The following is a 6,588-nucleotide window of genomic DNA, read 5'->3' as shown; positions in this document are numbered from 1 at the left end:
TTCCGTGAGAAATTTGGATGATTTATCTATGAGGGATTATAGGTGTTTCCATAAGGTTCTCCCATGTAATTCACCTCTGCTATTGTAGGGTTCTCAGGATCATAAGCTTCTTCTTCAGAAGATGCCTCTTTAGTACTGTTGGATGCAGCTTGCAACCCATTCAGACTCTGAGAAATCATATTGACTTGCTGAGTCAATATTTTGTTCTGAGCCAATATGGCATTCAGAGCATCAATTTCAAGAACTCCCTTCCTCTGAGGTGCCCCACTACTCACAGGATTCCTTTTAGAAGTGTACATAAACTGGTTATTTGCAACTATGTCAATGAGTTCCTGAGCTTCTACAGGCGTTTTCTTTAGGTGAATGGATCCACCTGCAGAATGGTCCAATGACATCTTTGATAATTCAGACAGACCATCATAGAATATATCCAGGATGGTCCATTCTGAAAGCATGTCAGAAGGACACTTTTTGGTCAGTTACTTGTATCTCTCCCAAGCTTCATAGAGGGATTCACCTTCTTTTTGTCTGAAGGCTTGAACATTCACTCTAAGCTTTCTAAGCTTTTGAGGAGGAAAGAACTTGGCTAAGAAAGTCGTGACCAGCTTATCCCAAGAGTTCAGGCTATCTTTAGGTTGGGAGTCCAACCATATTCTAGCTCTGTCTCTTACAGCAAACGGGAAAAGCATAAGCCTGTAAACCTCAAGATCAACCCCATTGGTCTTAACAGTATCACAGATCTACAAGAATTTAGTTAAGAACTGAAAAGGATCTTCTGATGGAAGTCCATGAAACTTGCAGTTCTGTTGCATCAGAGAAACTAATTGAGGCTTTAGCTCAAAATTGTTTGCTCCAATTGCAGGTATTGAGATGTTTCTTCCATGTAAGTTGGAATTTGGTGCAGTAAAGTCACCAAGCATCTTTCTTACACCTCCACCATTATTATTGGTTTCGGCCATGTCTCTTTCTTTTTCGAAAAATTCTGTCAGATTTTCTCCAAAGAATTGTGCTTTAGCTTCCCTTAGCTTCCTCTTCAGAGTCCTTTCAGATTCAGGATCAACTTCAACAAAAATGTTCTTATCCTTGTTCCTGCTCATATGAAAAAGAAGAGAACAGAAAAGAAAATATGGAATCCTCTATGTCACAGTATAGAGATTCCTTATGTGAGTATAAGAAGAGAAGGATGGAAGAAAGAAAAGATAAGAATTCAAACACAGAGGAGAAGAGTTGGTTCAAACTTTTGAGTAGAAGAGAAGTGTTAGTAAATAAAAAAACAGTTAGAAGGAAGAATTCGAAAATAAAATAAAATAAAAATATTTTTGTTTTTAATTTAAAATTAAAGTTAAAATTCGAAAATATGAAAAGGAATAAAATTAAAATTAAAATTTAAAATAATTAGTTAATGAAAAGAAATTTATAAAAAGAGGTTGATGCCAGGGCATTTAGGCCAGTTTCACTGACCTTTTCTTTACTGCTTTAGAGTAGTTTCATGCATTTTCTTAGTAAATAAGCAAGTTTTGGGTAGATATTCACTTACATCATGATTCAAGCAAACATTGTGAACTTTACATGATTTTATGAGAATTATGCATGAATTGAATGATAAAATGGATGATGCATGATCTAATGATTTAGAACCAAGCTTTGATGCACTTTATTTGCTTGATTTCAGGACAAAGGAAACAAGGAAGAGCCATGTTAGTCTAACTAACGTGACAACTAACGTGGAATGGGAGCTAGCTAGCAACGTTAATGGAAAAAGTGATCACCAATAACGCCTTCGAAAGCCATCATAGCCCACGTTAGTGGCCACGTTAATTACATTAACATGGAAGCTAACGTGGAGGAAAAGGGAAGCTCCAACGTTAGTGGTAAAAGTGAATACCACTAACGTTCCACAAGGGCGCAATTGGCCACGTTATGAGTCACGTTAATTACATTAACGTGAACTCTAACGTGGGAGGAGCAAGGAATCGCCAACGTTAGTGACACTCACCTTTGTCACTAACGTTGGACTAAGCCAATATTTCCCATGTTAGTTGCCATGTTAATTACATTAACATGGAAGCTAACGTGGAGGAAAGAAATGATGGGCCAACGTTAGTGACACTCACCTTTGTCACTAACGTTGGAGATGGCAATCACCACCATGTTAGTGGTCACGTTAATACAATTAACGTGAGACACTAACGTGGGAAGAAGGGGCGTTTGAAGCGTTAGTGACAAAGGTAAGTGTCACTAACGCTCTCGAAGCTTAGGCATGCCCACATTAAGGGTCACGTTAGTTATACTAACGTGAACTCTAACGTGGGGAAAAGGGGCAATAAGCAACGTTATTGGAAAAGGTGAATGCCAATAACATTTGTGAAAGACCAAGAGGCAACATTAGTGGTCACGTTAGTGCCACTAATGTTGAAGTTAACGTGGATCATTTTTGGCTTGGAACGTTAGTGAAAAAGGTGAACGTCACTAACGTTCTCGAACCCACATTTTCACTTAACGTTAACACCACTAACGTCCTAACTAACATCCATGCCTAACTCACACTTTTTCTACAAGCAAAGCTGAGCCCACTGAAGATTGTAACTGCTTCAACTAAAGATCCAAAGGCCCATATCCAAGACTTGAAGAGCCAACTAGAAGATCAGAAGAGTAGTATATATAGGAGTAGTTTTGAACTAGTAGGGAGCTTTTGATATTTTGGAGAACTACACTTTGTATATTTTACTTTCTCTACAACTTCTAGTTTTATTTTGAAAATGTACTTTTCATTTACACTTTCCATTCCCAGAGCTATGAACAACTAAACCCCTTTCATTGGGTTAGGGAGCTCTATTGTAATTTGATGGATCAATAATAGTTTTCATTATTCTTCTTCTTTCGTTTCTCTTGATTTTACTAGAAAGCTTTCAATCTTCATCCAATTGGGTAGTTGTCTTGGAAAAGAAGCTATTCATACTTGGATCTCTTCGGAACCTTGGAAGAGGAATGAAGGGATCATGCTAGAAATGCTTTCTCATGTTGGACCAAATTGGGGGTTGGGCGGATATGGTGACATATAATTCTTCCAATACTTTGATTTGGAAATACATGTGGTATAATCAGTGACCATACTTCATCTCTTCTCATGAGCAATTAGACCAAGGAATTGGCTATTGATCAAGATTTGAGAGATTGAATTACCAAGGAATTGGAATCCAATCACTTAAGATTGCCAAGGAGATCAATGAATGCATTGATTGAGGAAGAGACGAAAATGAACTTGATCCGGAGAATACAACATCTCCTGAGCCCAATGAATCCCCCATTTCTGATCTTACCTATTCTCTTTACTTTCTACCATTTATTTTTATGTTCATTTCCCCAAATCCCCATTTAAGATTCTGCAATTTACTTTCCACCATTTACATTTTTCTCTTTATTTCCAGCATTTACACTTTCTGTTATTTACTTTCCCGCCATTTATGTTTCTACAAATATCAACTCAATTTCTGCATAGCTCAACTAGAACATTCCTCTGATTAAAGTTGCTTGACCAATCAATCTCTGTGGGATTCGACCTCACTCTTTTGTGAGTTATTACTTGACGACAATTCGGTATACTTGCCGAGGGAAATTTGTTGAGACAAGTTTCTGTGCATCAAGTTTATGGCGCCGTTGCCGGGGATTGATTTTGTATCAACAATGATTAAATTGGTGGATAACTAGATTGAGCATTTTTCTTTTGTTTGATTCAATTTCATTTGAGTGATTTACTTTCAGTTTTAGTTATTTTCTTTCCTTTACCCTTCACCCGTTTGTGGTGTTCTCTTATTTGTTACAATTCAGTTCACTAACCCACTAACTGTTTGATATATTGCATCACTCACACTAACAGCATTTCTGACAAGAATACTTCCTGTATTTATCTCCTTCTTGCTTGTGCCTTGTTGGTTGTATGACAGGTAGAAGAAGCGGGGCTTCAACTTCTTTTGATTCTGAACTTGAAAGGACCTTCTTTAGACTAAGGAGGGAAGCAAGAGGAAAGAGAGTTGTTAGTACTGAGGAAGAGGAGGAGTATTTTGAACCAGACATAGATGAGAATATAGAGAACCACCATAAAGAAGAGGCTCACAACCATGGCAGAGAAGGTCCAGTGCAAGAGAGAAGAGTTCTAGACTCTTATATCAATCCAAACCCAGGAAACTGTGGAAGTAGCATCCAAAAGCCAACCATACATGCCAATAACTTTGAACTAAAGCCATAGCTCATCACTCTTGTTCAGAACAACTGTTCATTCGTAGGAAGTATCCAAGAAGACCCCAATCAACATCTAACCACCTTCCTGAGGATATGTGATACTGTGAAGTCTAATGGTGTTCATCCTGACACCTATAGATTGCTTTTGTTCCCCTTTTCACTCAAGGACAAAGCATCTAAATGGCTGGAATCTTTTTCGAAGGAGAGTTTAACAACCTAGGAAGATGTGGTAAACAAATTCTTGGCGAGATTCTATCCTCCTCAAAGAATCAACAGGTTGAGAGCTGAGGTACAAACCTTCAGGCAACAAGATGGTAAAACTCTCTATGAAGCATGGGAGAGGTTTAAGGACTTGACAAGAAGGTGCCCGCTAGATATGTTCAATGAATGGGTGCAGTTACACATTTTCTATGAAGGTCTTTCTTACGAATCAAAGAAGGCAGTAGACCACTCATCCGGGGGATCTCTGAACAAGAAGAAGACTATTGAAGAAGCCATAGATGTCATTGAGATTGTAGCCGAGAATGACTACTTCTATGCTTCTGAAAGAGGGAACACTAGAGGAGTGATGGAGCTAGACAACGTGGATGTACTGCTTGCTCAAAACAAGATGATCACCAAGCAGCTGGCTGACCTTACCAAGAAGATGGAAAGAAACCAAGTAGCAGCAATCACTACCTCATCAGCAGCTCAAGAAGGAGTGAATGCAGAGGCAGAGGATGATCAGGAATAAGCCAACTACATTGGGAACTCACTTAGGCAGACCCATGATCCATACTCCAAAACTTATAATCCTTGTTGGAGGAACCACCCAAACTTTGGGGGGGGGGAATCAACAAGATCAAGGCCAAGATCAGAGACGTCACAACCCCAACAACAATGCAACTCAACAATATTCCATACAGAGATCATATCAGCACCCACCTAACAATACCTCTCAACATCCATATCAAAACCAAAATGGCCCTTCTCATCCCTCCAATCTCAACTCACCATCATTCGAAGATAGTCTCTCAAGGATCGAAACTCTACTTGAACGTATATACAAAGAAGTTCAAGACAGTAAAATGTTCCGAGAGGAAGTACGGTCCAATATGCAGAATCAAGATGCTGCCATCAAGAAACTTGAGACACAAATTGGCTACCTATTTAAGCAAGTTCCCAGCCATAACCTGTGCAGCAACATTGAGTCAAACCCAAGGGAGGAATGTCAGGCTATCACCCTCAGAAGTGGGAAGGAATTGAAGGAAACTTCCAAGAAACCACAAGAGAAGAACTCAAATGAAGGGGAAGAGGAACGAGATGAAGTCCAAGTTCCCACTCCCAATTCACAGCAAAAAGGAGAAATGCTGAAGCCAGACGTTCCAAAAGCTCCATACCCTCAGTAATTGAAAAAGAAGGGGGATGACAACCAATTCTCAAGATTTTTGGAAATCTTCAAGAAACTACAGATTAACATACCCTTTGCTGAAGCAATAGAGCAAATGCCGCTCTATGCCAAGTTCTTGAAGGAATTAATGACCAAGAAGAGAAGCTGGAAGAGCAACAAGACTGTGATACTAATCGAAGAATGTATTGCCATCATTCAGCACAAACTACCCCAGAAATTGAAGGATCCTGGGAGCTTTCATATTCCTTGTATTATAGGGGAAATCACAGTGGAAAAGGCTCTATGTGATTTAGGAGCCAGCATAAATCTTATGTCTGTAGCTATGATGAGAAAAATGAGGATTGAGGAGGCCAAGCCAATAAAAATGGCCCTACAACTGGCAGACCGATCATTCAAGTTTCCTCATGGCATAGTAGAAGACTAGCTGGTGAAGGTAGGAGATTTTATCTTCCCAGCAGACTTTGTAGTGTTGGACATGAAGGAGGGAGCCAAGGCCTCCATCATCCTGGGAAGACCATTCTTGGCCACTGCTGGAGCTATCATTGATGTCCAAAAAGGTGAACTTACCCTGAGATTACATAATGAGAAGATAACATTCAATGTGTTCAAGGCCATGAGCTACCCACAAGAACCATTGGGAGAATGTATGAGGTTGGATTCACTAGAAGATGCAGTACAAGAGGTTTTTGAAGAAGAAGAACTTGAGGGGTTAACAGAAGAGGAATCAGCATCAAGCGAAGAGGCTGCAACAGTGGAGATTCATGTTCAGGGCACACCAGAGGAGGAGAATGAAAGAAAAGAAGCACCCAAACTTGAACTCAAAGCACTGCCGTCCACTCTCAAATATGCATATTTAGGAGAGAATGAAAGTTACCCAGTGATTATAAACTCAGCCCTCAACCAAGAACAAGAGGATGAACTACTCCAAGTATTACAAAAGCATAAGGATGCCATTGGAT

At 39.5% G+C, this 6,588-nt stretch overlaps 2 non-coding genes across 2 annotated transcripts; one reads left to right on the top strand and one right to left on the bottom strand.

Moving 5' to 3' along the window:
• Nucleotides 1-449: 449 nt before the first annotated feature.
• LOC112738971 (small nucleolar RNA R71) lies at nt 450-557 on the top strand. The gene has a single exon (XR_003169915.1). It is a non-coding gene; the product is annotated as a small nucleolar RNA R71 (small nucleolar RNA).
• Nucleotides 558-4,513: 3,956 nt separating this feature from the next.
• LOC112739611 (small nucleolar RNA R71) lies at nt 4,514-4,620 on the bottom strand. Its single transcript, XR_003170542.1, has one exon. It is a non-coding gene; the product is annotated as a small nucleolar RNA R71 (small nucleolar RNA).
• Nucleotides 4,621-6,588: the final 1,968 nt, after the last annotated feature.

Source organism: Arachis hypogaea, chromosome 13 (assembly GCF_003086295.3).
Source record: "Arachis hypogaea cultivar Tifrunner chromosome 13, arahy.Tifrunner.gnm2.J5K5, whole genome shotgun sequence".
NCBI lineage: Eukaryota > Viridiplantae > Streptophyta > Magnoliopsida > Fabales > Fabaceae > Arachis > Arachis hypogaea.
This window is presented reverse-complemented; position numbering and strand designations above follow the sequence as displayed.